A 16,779-nucleotide genomic window follows, 5' to 3' on the forward strand; every position below is an offset into this window, starting at 1 on the left:
ACCATATGATGCAGACGCTGCCGATGTGCAGGTGGGATGTGGAAGCTGACAGCCCTGGGTGCCGAGAACTAACAAATAATTTTGAAATGTAGCACTGAGGCGGCCCCTTTCTCCACCACTCCTCCTTTGACCAACAGAAGCCTCTAAACTAGCTTTTACATTAGACTGTAACCCACAAGAGTCTGGAAAGGCGTTACATAAACTCCTCTTTAAGGTGTCCTTAAGATATTTCATCCTCTGCTCCCTCTGTGGGGATGGAATGAGTTCTGAGACTTTCCCATTGTAATGGTGGTCAAGGAGGGTTGCCAACCAATAATAATCCTTCTCCTTGATGCCACAAATTCTCAGGTCTTTTTGCAAACTTTAAAGAAAAATGCTGCACCACCAATTGAGGACATGTGCCAGGCATGGCATATATGTCAACTTTCTGTGTCGAAGGGCGGAGAGGAGTTTAGTGCCATTATTGCACATCATCCTGGCTCAGGCTGGCATGGCATGAAACACCTCTGGACCTGCCCCTGCCGAGCTGAAAGAATCTCTGCTCCAGGGTGGCTCCTGTCCCCTAGATAGACCAGCTGAAGCACTGCATAGCATCTTTTAGCTTGACTCGTTGAACAGCCCCTTGAACGCTTTGGGGGTACTGGTGGTTCATAGGACAATTCAGCAGAGTAGGGCACGGAGGATGAGGGGGTGGAGTTGACAAATCTTGCATCATCACCACCAACTGTATGGAGACGTGGAGGCAAAACAATCTGCAGCACTGAGCCCTGTCCTGCATCCCTCCGACTTGCAAGCAGAGTTAACCAGTGTGCTGTGAACAAAATATATCTTCCCTGGCCATGCTTGCTGGACCACAAGTCAGCAGTAAGGTGGACCTTGGGGCTGACTGCCCAGCAATGCCACAACATTGCCTTCCATGTGATTGTACAGAGCAAGAATGTGGGTGGCAGTGACTTTAATTTTTTTTTTCCACTGCAGCAGCTGGGGCCGAGACATTTGCCTGCTATATACTACAGCTGGTTGTTTTCTGCAAGGACCTGTGACACCCTTCGCTATACCATTATCCCTGTCAGTGGAGGCTGCTGAGAGGTCATCATGAGATATAATGGGGCTAGACCTGAAAGGTAAGTGAGGAGCAAAATAATTGCGTTCCTTTTGTGTAGCTTTCAGGTGCCCTTGCCAATGGGCTGAGTGAGTGATTAGAGGTTAAATGTCTTGTCTAGCATGTGGTACCCAAATGGCTGGTGTTTTTGCCACGCTTGATCTGCTTGAGGCAAAGTTTTCAAATTACAACAGTGGGATCAGCTGCACATGTGCTAAAAAAGGTCACACTGCTGAGCTGTGGGAAGTGGGCCAGGAGATAACAGCTCCACAATATAATAGAATAGGGTGACTGCTCTCTACTCTTCCATGATGGCTGCCTCCGGAGGACATCCTGCCTCATAGGGGTTGTAAATACAACAAAAAAACCCTGCGCTTATGGATAAATAGATCAAAGTGCATAAATTGGTAAGCTGCTGCTAACATAAAGGTGACTGTGCCTTTAAATAATAAAATCAAAAGATGTCAGCACTGCTAAATATAAATGTGCATGCTGAGAAATGTGATAAAGTGCTACTGTGCAGTAAATATGCAATAAGGGGATTCAGTGCAATCCTGTAAACAATATAATCAAAATGCCAGTATGTTACAAATGTAATAGCACAAATAATACAAAGCACAAATTATTAAAGTCCATATAAAGTGCTCTTAGTGGTTAAAAAATCACTCCTTAAGGTGCTGTAATCAAGCTTGAAATGTGCTCCCCTGTAGTGTCCCCACTCACCGGAAAGACTTATTAATAAGCCTGTGCAATATTATGCTGCTCCTAGTCACATCTGGGTTGGTTGTTACAGATGGTGTTATATCTTGGTATTGGCTGTTATATGTTCTCCGTGACCCAAATGAAAAAAGGAATCTCCATGGTGAAAGTATGTAGCAATAGTTTATTGAAAATAAATATCCACTTACATTTAAAATCAAACTTTTCCTCCTAACTGTGCATGGTATGGTTGTTCCGGTGGCATTCCGGCGTGCGTTCCACCAACCAGAAGTGATGTTGTATGCTCTGGTATCATTAAACGCGTTTCACCCTCCCACAAAGCATCATCAATAGTTTAATTCAACCGGCCCCTCCCCCTTTGTACGCGTGTACCCTTTGTACTGAAAGGTTCCCGCTCACCAGAGAAAATCCATGCATCCATATAAAAGCGAACGCTGAGGAAGTCCCACCCAAAGGGGAGGGGCCAGTGATGTCATCAGCCATCCATCGCGGCCAGTGTTATTGTTGTATCGCTCTTCATTGTGCACTGCAATACAGTGCCTGTTAAGGTAATTTTATAGTATGTGAAGCATTAAAGTCGTTTTAAAAAGGTATAAGCACTATGTTTGGACCTTTCATTTTATTATGGATGCATGGATTTTCTCTGGTGAGCGGGAGCCTTTCAGTTTATATGAAGAGGTCTAGCTGCATTAAAGATTCATGGTCATCATTTCTGGGATTTCTTTGAGTGAGAGTCTTATGCCATGTTAGCCCATCTGGTAACACAGGGGCTAACCTTAAGGTGAGAAGATAGTGTGGCTGGGTGTCGGACGCACAGAGTGGAGCACAGATTTGAATACATGTGCATAATCACCTCATCTTCACATTGGGACATTTCTCTTGCTTTCCATTTACTTATTGTTAGCACTGCACTATTTGTTTGATATATGCTTGTATTGGGATTTGGTTTGTTGGCCCTCAGTGTACAGCAGCTTTCTTGCAATTTTATCCAGGTGCACTGACTTCATTCATTTAGTAAAACTGCACTGATGCATGTCAATATACTGCAATAAAACTGCACTGACACACTACAATATATTGCAGTAAAACTGTAATGATGCACTTCAATATACTACAGTAAAATTGCACCGATGCACCACAATATACTGCAGAAAAACTGCAGTGATGCACTACAATTTCTTGCAGTAAAACTGCACTGATGCACTTTAATATACTGCAGTAAAACTGCACTGATGCATTACAATATACTACAGTAAAATTGTGTGGACACACTACAATATATTGCAGTAAAACTGCACTGATGCACTACAATATACTGCAAAAAACTGCACTGATGCACCACAATATACTGCAGTAAAACTGCACTGAAGAACTATAATATACTGCAGTAAAACTGCACTGACACACTAAAATTTACTGCAGTAAAACTGCACTGACGCACATTAATATACTGCAGTAAAACTGCACTGACGCACTACAACATACTGCAAAAAACTGCACTGATGCACTACAATATACTGCAATAAAACTGCAATGACACACATCGATATACTACAGTAAAACTGAACTGACGCACTGTAATTTACTGCAGTAAAACTGCACTGACATACTTCAATATACTGCAGTAAAACTGCACTGACACACTATAATATACTGCAGTAAAACTGCACTGACCAACATCAATATACTAAAGTAAAACTGCACTGACACACTACAATATATTGCAGTAAAACTGCACTGACGTACTTCAGTATACTGCAGGAAAACTGTACTGACACACTACAATATACTGCAGTAAAACTGCCCTGAAACACTACACTGACACACTTCGATATACTGCAGTAAGACTGCCCTGACACACTACACTGACACACTTCAGTATACTGCAGTAAAACTGTACTGAAACACTACAATATACTGCAGTAAAACTGCCCTGACACACTTCAAAATACTGCAGTAAGACTGCCCTGACACACTACACTGACACACTTCACTATACTGCAGTTAAACTGCATAGATGCACTACACTGAAACTGACACTACAGTGAAACTGCACGGACACACTACACTGATGCTGCACTATCACTATATTCATACTACACTGACATTCCACACTCAAAATAAAATCACAATAGCACATTATAGCACACTAATTCACTAGTAGCAATGAACAAAGCCCTGTTCTATATATCTCCACTCCAATATCACACTGCAAATGGCTCCTCTGGGAAGGAATCTTTTTTAGTGTGGGGTGGGTCTATGAGCAATGAACCATGACTGACCTAATTGTCATCATGACTTTCTCCAATCATGGCTGTGGCAGTGTCCTGTGCCTTGATTGGGCAAAGCCTTCATTGCTTCAGCCAATCAGGGCTTAGAATGCACTGTGCGGCACGCAGTGCATTGTGAGGCATTTGGCGGGCCAAACAAATGGTCAAACGCCCTGCCAATTCGGGTGGTCACCAAACAGGTGACCAGCCAATGTTTGAGCTGAACTTATGCTCGAGTTGAACCGTTCGCCCAACACTAATGGTCAGGACTAAAATAAATACACTTCTGATTTTTTTGTTTACTGAAATACATATGAAATATTGCTTATGAATATGGCCATTTCTTACCAAAAGGTGGCGCTCTGGGTTTTCTTTTCAAGTGTTCACCTGTCTATTCATAGCTGCTTTGGTGTTTACTGAGCTCAATAGCCCAGGTTAATATTTACATACAAACCTGATAAACACTTTATATAGATCGCATATATACTGTAGATAGTAGGATACAGATATAAAAGTTTAAAAAAAATAAATGAAAGAAATGTAAAAATGTCCCAAATCACTTTAGTTTAATTTTAAAGGTTTATACACGTGGTCACTTAAATTATTTCATGACTTTAAAAAAAAAAAAAATCTGAGAGGGGTGATAACGGGCAGAAGCTTTTTTTACACAAATGTTTGTCCTGAATGCAAAGTACCAGGGCCACCATCAGGGGGATCAGCCCCCGGAATCATTTGGCCCAGCCCCCATGCTGCTGAGTCTGTGGCTGACTCAGCTGAGCTGTCAGAATGGAGCCGATGTTTCCAGTATAGTTCCGGCTCCTTTCTAATTGTCTGAATGAGTCACAGGCGGAGTGATATCAAATGTGAGGAGACTGGCTGGGATACAGGAAGCATCTTCCTCCAGGCGCCACTCAGGATTTCCCGCCAGCAGTACCCACAGCATTACCAGTCAGCAGTACCAGCCTGAGCCAGCAGTACCAGTCAGCAGTACCAGCCAACAGTACCTACAACAGTACCAGCCTGAGCCAGCAGTACCCACAGCAGTACCAGCCAGCAGTACCCACAGCAGTACCAGCCAGCAGTACCCATAGCAGTACCAGCCAGCAGTACCAGCTTGAGCCAGCAGTACCAGCCAGCAGTACCAGCTAGCAGTACCCACAGCAGTACCATTCAGCAGTACCAACCTGAGCCAACAGTACCAGCCAGCAGTACCAGCCATGAGTACCCACATCAGTACCAGCCATGAGTACCCACAGCAGTACCAACCTGAGCCAGCAGTACTCATAGCAGTACCAGCCAGCAGTACCCACAACAGTACCAGCCAGCAGTACCAGTCAGCAGTACCATCCTGAGCCAGCAGTACCAGCCAGCAGTTCCAGCCAGAGCCAGCAGTACCAGCCAGCAGTACCCACAGCACAATACAGTACAGTACCAGCCAGCAGCACCCACAGCAGTACCAGCCAACATTTCCCACCAGCAGTACCAGTCAGCTGTACCCACAAGCAGTATCAGCCAGCTGTGCCCACCAGCAGTACCAGCCAGCAGTAACCACCAGCAGTACCAGTCAGCTCTAACCACCAGTAGTACCAGCCAGCAGTAACCACCAGTAGTACCAGCCAGCTGTACCCACTAGCTGTACCAGCCAGCAGTACCAGCCAGCTGTATCCACCAGCAGTATCTCCCAGCAGTACCCACCAGCAGTGCCAGCCAGCAGTACCCACCAGCAGTACCAGCCAGCAGTTCTTTTTAAAACTTACCACCACAAAGAGTCGACTGCGCTACAGACTGACCGACGCAAACCTGGAAAACCAGTTGCGAATATCCAAACGGCCCTTGGCAGAAAAAAGGTTCCCCACCCCTGCCCGTGATTAATTTTACTGGAACCACCTCAACCCCCCCCCCCCCTGCTCGTTTGGCAACAGCAAAAGAGATGAGCCCGCAGGTGAACCTGACCAGCTCACTCCGCTTTGTTTCCTGCTGAAGCTGAGCCTGCTGCTGCAAGGATAGTTAATATTCATCTGATTGGGCAGCACTCGGGCAGAGGATGTGGTCAGCTGGCCAATGGGGGAAGTGGCCCCAGCCCTTGCAGGTGCATGGAGTAGATACAAGATAGCAGGGTAAGTCACTGATCAAATTTTGTGTGTGCAGCGATGTGCTGCTGCTGTGCCATTTGTGCTGTTGATTGGACTCAAGATGGGACAAGCTGGCATGATGGAGTTGCATTGTGAAAATGGAAGTGGATGATTCTGGGTGGGGATGAGAGTTACATTGTGGAGAGCCTCTTCACTCTGTAACTCACATCCCCACCCAGGATCATCCTCATCCATTTTCACAATGCAACTCCATCATCCTCATCCCCACCCTGGCCGGATTCATCCATCCCTCTCCACAATATATCGCATCCCCGCTCCGAATTATCCAAGCCTTTCCACAATGTATCCCCAGCCACGCGCAGAATTATCCATCCTTCTCTACAATGTTTCCCCATCCCCGCCCAGAATTATCCATCCCTTTCCACAACAATCCTCATTCCCGCCCAGAATTATCCACCACTCTCCAGGATTCTGAGCAGGGTTGGGGATACATTGTAGAGAGGGATAGATAAATCTGGACGGGGATGGGGATACTTTGTGGAAAGGGATGAATAATTCTGGGGCGGGGATGGGGATACATTGTAAAGAGGGATGGATGATTCTGGAGTGGGATGGGGATACATTGTGAAAAGGGATGGATATTTCTATGCAGGGATGGGGAATAATACACTTTTCATTTTCATATATTAAGTTTTAAGAGTGTAAAAATAAAAGTGGGTGTACCGATAGACTCTGTGGGATGGCCAAAAGGGAGATTTGGTGGGAGGGCCAGTGGGTGGGCCATGGGAATGTTGGTGGTCAGGCCCCGTAGGGCCCAGGCCTAAAGCTTTGTAAGAGGCCCCAAAATATCTTATGGCTACCCTGCAAAGTACAATTTATATGTAATATATAATTATCTTTGTTGCCCTATTTAAAAAACCTCCAGCAAATTTTGAATCTTGCTGTGCATTTTTCTGTTGCCCCTCTCAGTGTTTAAATATTAACTCTTAAAAGTAAACTGCAGAGCAGTGGGGGAGTCACAGGGGCTTCATGGTACTCTGTCTTTACATCAAAGGTGAAAGTAGTTTTTATACACATACGGATTCTAATATGTTTTTATACCAATATATATGTTTATAGACTATAGATTTTTGTATTACCTAATCATTATTTATCTCTGTAATATGTATGTATGTATGTATGTATATGTGCTGTTTAGATGAAGAAATATATATATATATATATATATATATATATATATATATATATAAAAGTAGATATGTATGTATATATATAGACATACTGTATATAGATATCTCTCTCTCTCTCTCTCTCTCTATATATATATATATATATAGAGAGAGAGAGAGAAAGAGAGAAAGAGAGAGAGAGAGACATATATGTAGCCTGAGGTGGGTCTGCCATCGTTACCGGTTACCTCTCCAGCCCATGTGAGCTGCGGCCCTGGGTGTGAGAACTGACAAAGTGACAACTCCGCAATCTTTGTTTGGTTGTTTTATTGTAGTTTTAGGGGATTGGGAGAAGGGAATGACTGGTATACTCCTTTGGCTCGACTATGTACAATTCCAGGACTTTATAGCAAAAATGCCTGTTAGCGCTGTCTTGACGCCAGCCGACGCTAGCCAATGCTTACTGGCGCTTTGAACACACTGTATCTCTGAAAGCTGTGCCGGAACTCCAACTTAAAGAGGTTGTAAACCCATGAAACCTTTTTTTTTTTGCAACCTGAAAGACAAAACACATAATGAGCTAGCTCATACTAGCTCATTATGAAATACTTACCTTAGAACGAGCCCCCGCCGTGCCACTCGCTTACCTGTATGACGGGCGACATATCCAGTCGCCCGTCTTCCGGGATCGCGGCACCTGGCCAACTGATTGGCCGGAGCCGCAGTGACGTCACTGCGGCTGCGCGCATGCGTGCGGGAGCCGACGGTTACGGCACGGGACTCTGAAGGAATGGCACCAGCGGCCGTTTCTTCAGAGCGCATGCACCAGTGACGTCACTGGCTGCATGTAAGGTAAATATCTCCTAAACTGTGCATGTTTAGGAGATATTTACAGTACCTATAGGGAAGCCTTAATATAGGCTTACCTATAGATACAAGTTGCAGAGGATGGTTTACTTCCTCTTTAAGTCCAAAAGATCCAGGACTGTAGAACATTGAACATCTGACACTGCTTGCACTGCAAAGTCACTGACTACTCCTTCCAGCCTTGCACTGGCTTGAGGTAGCTTGCTGTGGATTCCTGTATGGCTGCAACTCCCAACTGATGCACTACACACTGTGCTCTAACTCTTCAGGGCCCAAACTACAGGTACCCCCTTTATCACTTCAGGGTCCTCTGACCAGGCACCCCCTTTACAGCTAGCTGATACTTGGATCCTAGAACCTTCTCCGGAGTGGTCCCCTCTAACACTAGGCAGACCCCCAGGGGCAATCCTCAGTACTCATGACCTGTGTAGGCTTTCCTGGGACTGAACCCCTCTCGCTCTCCGCTGGTCCTCAGCACGCCGGATGCCCTTCAGCTCAACTCAGCACTCTCTGGATTCTCGGGCAACACCCAAGACATCGGTTTCCTCTGACAGGAGGAGAGACCGCCATACTCTCCCTCCTGGGACATTGCTTCCCACCAAAGACCACGAGTCACGCACGCCCCTCAGGCTTATACCCACTCCCAGAATCTGTTGCAGCAGAATCTGCCTTCTGGGGTAGTTACAAGCCTGAATGTGTCCCTGATTGGGATTCCTCCACTGCCCTATGAGAAGCCTCTCACAGAGCCAGTGACACTCTAACCAAAAAGCAATCATGGCCCTGCTGTTAGGAAGACAAAGCCCACTATGCATTTACCTAGCACCTACCTGTAGGGTGCTACATGTGTGTGTATATATATATATATATATATATATATATATATATATATATATGTATATATATATATATATGTACGGTATCTCACAAAAGTGAGTACACCCCTCACATTTTTGTAAATATTTTATTATATCTTTTCATGTGACAACACTGAAGAGATTATGCTTTGCTACAATGTAAAGTAGTGAGTGTACAGATTGTATAACAGTGTAAATTTGCTGTCCCATCAAAATAACTCAAAACACAGCCATTAATGTCTAAACCACTGGCAACAAAAGTGAGTATACCCCTAAGTGGAAATGTCCAAATTGGGCCCAATCAGCCATTTTCCCTCCCCGGTGTCATGTGACTCGTTAGTGTTACAAGGTCTCAGGTGTGAATAGGGAGCAGGTATGCTAAATTTGGTGTTATCACTCTCACTCTCTCATACTGGTCACTGGAAGTTCAACATGGCACCTCATGGCAAACAACTCTCTGAAGATCTGAAAAAAAGAATTGTTGCTCTACATAAATATGGCCTAGGCTATAAGAAGATTGCCAGGACCCTGAAACTGAGCTGCAGTACGGTGGCCAAGACAATACAGCGGTTTAACAGGACAGGTTCCACTCAGAACACGCCTCGCCATGGTCAACCAAAGAAGTTGAGTGCACATGCTCAGCATCATATCCAGATGTTGTCTTTGGTAAATAGAAGTATGAGTGCTGCCAGCATTGCTGTAGAGATTGAAGGGGTTGGGGGTTAGCCTGTTAGTGTTCAGACCATACACCGCACACTGCATCAAATTGGTCTGCATGGCTGTCTTCTCAGAAGGAAGCCTCTTCTAAAGATGATGCACAAAAAGCCCACAAATAGTTTGCTGAAGACAAGCAGACTAAGGACATGGATTACTGGAACTATGTCCTGTGGTCTGATGGGACCAAGATAAACTTATTTGGTTCAGATGGTGTCAACCAGGTGAGGAATACAAAGACAAGTGTGTCTTGCCTACAGTCAAGCATGGTGGTGGGATGGTGGGAGTGTCATGGTCTTGGGCTACATAAGTGCTGCCAGCACTGGGGAGCTACAGTTCATTGAGGGAACGATGAATGCCAACATGTACTGTGACATACTGAAGCAGAGCACGAACCCCTCCATTTGGAGAGCAGTATTCCAACATGATAACGACCCCAAACACACCTCGAAGATGACCACTGCCCTGCTAAAGAAGGTAAAAGTGATGGACTGGCCAAGCATGTCTCCAGACCTAAACCCTATTGAGCATCTGTGGGGCATCCTTAAATGGAAGGTGGAGGAGCACAAGGTCTCTAACATCCACCAGCTCCATGATGTAATCATGAAGGAGTGAAAGAGGACTCCAGTGGCAACCCTTTGAAGCTCTAGTGAACTCCATGCCCAAGGGGGTTAAGGCAGTGCTGGAAAATAATAGTGGCCACACAAAATATTGACACTGCAGCTCAGTTTCAGGATCTTGGCAATCTTCTTATAGCCTACGCCATATTTATGCCCAATTGGACATGTTCACTTAGGGGTGTACTCGCACCCGAGGCTCGCCATCGCTTGGTACCAGCGGCGAACTGCTACTACCGGGACCGGCCTCTGCACGCAGGTTATGCCTCATCTTTTATGACAAGCTTGCTTTGTTCTGTTAATTTGTAAGTGCATCAGCTACTGGGGGTATTCTTTTGGATAATAAAGCGGTGTTTTAGCCATGCAATATTGCCCTATGTGAGTTATTATCTCCACATGTACCACCCCTGTTTGATTGGAACCTTCTGTGGGTATACCACAAGAATTGATCTGATTGAGACGGTTCAAGTGCCGGCGCTCCTGGTTAATTCCTGAGGAGATCGTTTCTAAGCCTGTGATAGGCAGATGTTACAGGCGCTTGTTGACCAGATTTCTGGTGAGTGTTTCTGATTTGGGGGAGCACATTGGTGAGGTGGAGGGTCCGGTGTATTCACCAACATACTCACGACCTTGGATTGTCAGGAGAGAATATTCTGGGCACACTGCATGATCATATGAGCACATGGACTTTATCCCAGTGGACTGCATTTATATATATATTTTTTATGCTCTTAGCGCTGCTAGTGTGTTGTAGTATATCTTGTTTGTGATATTATTATATATGCACCTTTATTGTATGTCATTTCATTTATAGCAGCAGCTTTGTTAGATATACTGTTTGTATCAAACATTCATATATCTTTTATACAATAGATTTTAAGGTACTTGTATTTTAGCGCCGGTTGAGCAGGTGTTTATAGTCCCTCGTAGTGCCCCGCCTACTTGCTCCTTTTTTTGGATATTTGTTACTTTAAAACCTGGCTGCTATGGATGTAATATCCTTTTTAAAAAATAGGAACCTCAAAGAGGAAACTATTTTTTCTACCGAGTTCGTTGATGAACCATCACATGATCTAACCTCCAATCTCACCCTGTTAGGTAACTTACTTGAAAAACAAGTGAGAACATGGTGGGATATCTGTACCTTTAATCAATACATCAAAGAGGGCATCATAATGAGGAGTTTGAGGTGGGATGTTAGTCCCCAGGATGCCCTCAATGATGAGGTGTCAACAAAGGAATGGTTGGATTTCTTCAACAAAGCAGGCACTGAGTTGCAACAATTAGTATTAAAAAGGAAAAAACGTAAAATGGCTTTGCTCGAAAAGAGGATTGCCGAATTACAGGTAATCCTAGAGCCAGATAAAGATCTAGCTCAGGTTACTAAGTTCAATGTGGATGTAAAGAAGAAATTAGATAAAATAGACAGGGACACACATAAAAAGAAAATTAAGAAATATAAGAGGGACACACAGGACTTCAGGACTGGCAATGTATATGTTTGGCAAAATCCGCCTGGACAGTTCATTGCACAGTCCAGTGATTCTGTTCCCAGTACCCCGCTCCCATCCACTTCTAGTGGTGGGGGTGCGAGTTACTATGCCAATTCGGCACCACAGATCTCTAAAAAGGGAAAGAAAAAGGGAAAGACTAAATCCAATGGTAATAATTATCCACCTAACCATGATCAATGGCAACACGTTCCTTTTAGGAACGGTGGACAAGATGGATCTATTTATAGAGGAGGTCCTAATTCCCCCAAACCCCTCCCAACTTTTAACAGGTATGACGCATTGGGTGACACTAATGTGCCATTCACACCTGTACCCCCACCTCGCCCTTTTTTATGGAGTGGCGGTCGGGGCAGGGGAGGGAGACGGGGGGGCAGACCCTGGAGGGGGAGACCCATGGAATGGGGTCCCCCGAGTTATCCACCGAGGGCCGGTCCATCCTCCCAATATCCTCCTCGAGCGGAACACGCAAGCGAGGATGTCGAGCAGGGAGGAAGTACCAACAAAAAAAGAAGGCTGGTGGATTAACGGGTGTGTATAACTTGGCAGGCATTACTCTTACACAAAAAGAGACTAACATTCTTAATGCTGGTTTAAAGTGTGCCAAGCACAGACCCCTCAACAAATTTGATGTGTACGTCGATGTGCACAAGTATGTTAGGAAGATTAATCTAAAGAGACATTTTCTTAACCCTAACCGGGTCACCAATAACAATCGGTCTAATGATGTGATTACAACTGTGGGGGTGGATAGTGGTCTCAAAAACCGCTCCCTGTTTAATCCTCCACAGTCCTCTAACCATTGTGTTGATGTGTTCAAAAATCTGTTTCTGCAGGATGTGAGAGCCCTGCAGCCCAGAAAAGGGGTGAACCCTAGACACATCCAACAGGGTTTGGAGGCTCTGGAGGAAAGGAAAAATATCATTATCAGACCGGCTGATAAAGGGGGAGGGGTAGTGATCCTAAAGAAAGATTTCTATCTGAATCAACTTAGTAATATGCTTTCAGACACAGAAACCTACGAGGAGTTGAGAGGTGATCCAACCCTTGAGTATAGAAGGATTTTGAAAGATCTTATACAGTTTGGTTACTACTATCGGGTTTTGTCCGATAAAGAGCAGAGATACCTTATGCCAAGTTTTAATAGAGTTCCAACGATATATACTCTACCTAAAATACATAAGGATGCACAAAATCCCCCAGCAAGACCCATCGTCAATGGCATCAATTCAGTGACCGCGAGACTGGGTGAATACCTGGACTTCTTTCTACAGACTAGTGTGGTTAGTCTGAGGTCATACCTCAAAGACACCAAAGACTTCCTCCTTGCCTTGAAGGACGTCCAGATATCCCCAGACAAAGAAGTCTTTCTAGTAACAGCGGATGTGTCCTCGCTGTATACTATAATTCAGCATGAGGACGCATTATTGGCTCTGAATTGGGCCTTCTGTAATCGCACCGACCTCCCAGACCCCCAAAAGAGATTTTTAAAATGCTCACTTGAGTTTTGCTTAGCGCATAACTATTTCTGGTTCAATGGAACATTCTATAGCCAGAAAAGGGGCGTGGCGATGGGAGCCAAATTTGCTCCCAGCCTCGCCAATCTCTTTATGGGGGAATGGGAGGACAGGTTTATCTACGCTCTAGCTAAGAATGAGCTGAAGGTTTACAGAAGGTACATTGATGACCTATTTTTTATATGGGAAGGTTCGGAAAATACGTTACGAGACTTTGCTGACTCGCTTAACTCCAATGCTAATGGTGTTAAACTGGAGTTTAATTGGAGTCGTGAGTCCATCCATTTTTTGGATGTAGAGGTAATGATAAGAAATCAAACACTGGAGACTCGTGCGTACTTTAAACCTACTGACCGAAATGGGTATTTACCCATTTACAGTGGTCACCACTCCCGGTGGTTACAGAATATCCCTAAGGGGCAGTTCCTACGTGTGAGGAGGAACTGCTCCTTAGATACGGACTTTCTGACACAGGCACAAGTTCTCCGGCATCGTTTCCTGGAGAAGGGTTATGATGGGCGGAAGCTTGATAGTACCATCACTGAAGTTTTGGGTATTTCTCGGCAGGAATGCCTTGCAGATACAGTGAGACCAACCGAGAATAAGCAGGAGTGGAGTTTCCTTACGCAATACAATTCCCAATATAAAGAAGTGGAAGATATCATTAAGAAGCATTGGGGAGTTTTGAGTGTGGATAGGATCTTGGGTAATGTCATCCCGCCTACACCCACTTTTGTATACAAAAAAGCACGCACTTTTGGGGACCAACTGGTGTGTAAGGTCCTTGACCCCCCTACCAAGCCTTGCATGTTTTGGGATGACAGGACAGGTTTTTATGCCTGTCGTCGCTGCAAGACATGCAGACAGGTGCGGACCCACCTGCGGGGGTTTTCTTCTTTTAGTTCTTCCGCGAATGGTGAGACCTTTGACATCAAGGATCTCATCACTTGCCATACCACACATGTTGTTTATGGCCTGGAATGCCCTTGTGGCTTAATTTATATCGGTAGAACTAAAAGAACTATTGCAATACGTATTTCAGAACATATTGCAAACATTCAAAATGGTTATAAGGACCACAATGTCTCTCTACATTTTAAAAATCATCACAATCAAGATCCTAGTGAGTTGAAATTTTGGGGTATTGAAAATGTCAAACCTGTTTGGAGGGGCTCAAACAGAGTAAGAGAGTTATCCAAGCGCGAGACTCATTGGATATTTTTGACCAACTCTCTGCACCCCAAAGGGTTAAACGTTGACTTAGATATCAACTGTTTCATAAGCGACTATTGACATCATGTTCCCCTTTTCTAATATGCAATTCTCTTTTGAAGCCTAGGATTTGGTCTTTTACCTTATATCTTTCCCTGTTTTTGTAGTTCATTATGATTTCAATTTTAATTTGGATTTGTAATCATTTTTTCTTTTATGAATGGTTTTAGGATATTTTATCTATTTAAACATTGTATGTGTTTTATTAGCGATTATATATATCTAATGGTAATCGCAATTTTTATTATGATTATATTTGCAACATGTCGCTATTGAACTGTGTATTGTATATACCTACAAACGTATATACAGGCTATATGATCTGCTAATGACCTGACGAGTGCTTGTTCCGCTCGTCCCTAGGAGCGCTGTGTGGATCGGACAGCCTCGATCAGAGATGGCAGTGACGCTCTGTAAGGGCGGAAGCCAATGTTGTATGACATGACTTCCTGTGTGGGCGGAAGTGACGACAGGCTGGAAGAGCCAGCGTCATTGGGCTGAATTGTGCCTCCGCCCCTCTGGTACAGTCAAATAGCGGAGACCGTACACGCGTGACCACGCCCTCTGTCGAAGTTACTTGCTAACGAAACGCGTCAGGGCGTGGTCACGCGGTCACGAGGCAGACCGGCGTCCGATGCTGCACCCGAGGCTCGCCATCGCTTGGTACCAGCGGCGAACTGCTACTACCGGGACCGGCCTCTGCACGCAGGTTATGCCTCATCTTTTATGACAAGCTTGCTTTGTTCTGTTAATTTGTAAGTGCATTAGCTACTGGGGGTATTCTTTTGGATAATAAAGCGGTGTTTTAGCCATGCAATATTGTCCTATGTGAGTTATTATCTCCACATGTACCACCCCTGTTTGATTGGAACCTTCTGTGGGTATACCACAAGAATTGATCTGATTGAGACGGTTCAAGTGCCGGCGCTCCTGGTTAATTCCTGAGGAGATCGTTTCTAAGCCTGTGATAGGCAGATGTTACAGGCGCTTGTTGACCAGATTTCTGGTGAGTGTTTCTGATTTGGGGGAGCACATTGGTGAGGTGGAGGGTCCGGTGTATTCACCAACATACTCACGACCTTGGATTGTCAGGAGAGAATATTCTGGGCACACTGCATGATCATATGAGCACATGGACTGCATTTATATATATATTTTTTATGCTCTTAGCGCTGCTAGTGTGTTGTAGTATATCTTGTTTGTGATATTATTATATATGCACCTTTATTGTATATTAATGGCTGTGTGTTGAGTTATTTTAAGAGGACAACAAATTTACACTGTTATACAAGCTGTACACTCACTACTTTACATTGTAGCAAAGTGTAATTTCTTCAGTGTTGTCACATGAAAAGATATAATAAAATATTTACACAAATGTGAGGGGTGTACTCACTTTTGTGAGATATTGTGTGTGTGTGTATATATATATATATATATACCGATTTTTTTTTTTTTTTAAGCAAAGCTGCAAGTGACAGTGTTAGTATTTATGGTCACAGCTCCCCAAAATATACACATGTGGTGCTCCTCCTCCCCACAGTTTCCTGTGATAGTGAGCTAGGTTTAACTCTGACATTTATGACTGAGGTCCCTTAGTGAGGGGACAGACACATATAGAGAACACTGGACAATAAAAGACAACGTCACCAGCTGTGCGGGAACTGGTAAGGAAACTAAACGTGACTTCTGAGAACTTACAGAATTACAGGCACGGAAAGTCTATGCTGAATAGCAAGGGGAACGCTGAAATAAAATGATTTGTGACACGTACCGTAATAGACACCACAAAGCAGCCAGGCATATCACAGTGAGGAGGACTCAGATGTGAAATGGTTGTGAAATAGGTATTGTATATAACATAGAAAATTAGATCAAGAGATATAGAAGCTATTTAGTTTGAAGTGCAGTGTTAAATTTGTATATCATTAAACATTTTTTAAAAATTATGTTAAGAAATGCCTCTTGTTCAAAAATTTAAAAAATAAAAAAAAAATTAAAAAAGACACTATCACAATGGATATTTACCATTTATTCATCGTACTGATTTTTTGGCCAATTTTTAAAATATCC

Source organism: Pelophylax lessonae (assembly GCF_965119305.1).
Source record: "Pelophylax lessonae genome assembly, chromosome: 8".
Lineage (NCBI taxonomy): Eukaryota > Metazoa > Chordata > Amphibia > Anura > Ranidae > Pelophylax > Pelophylax lessonae.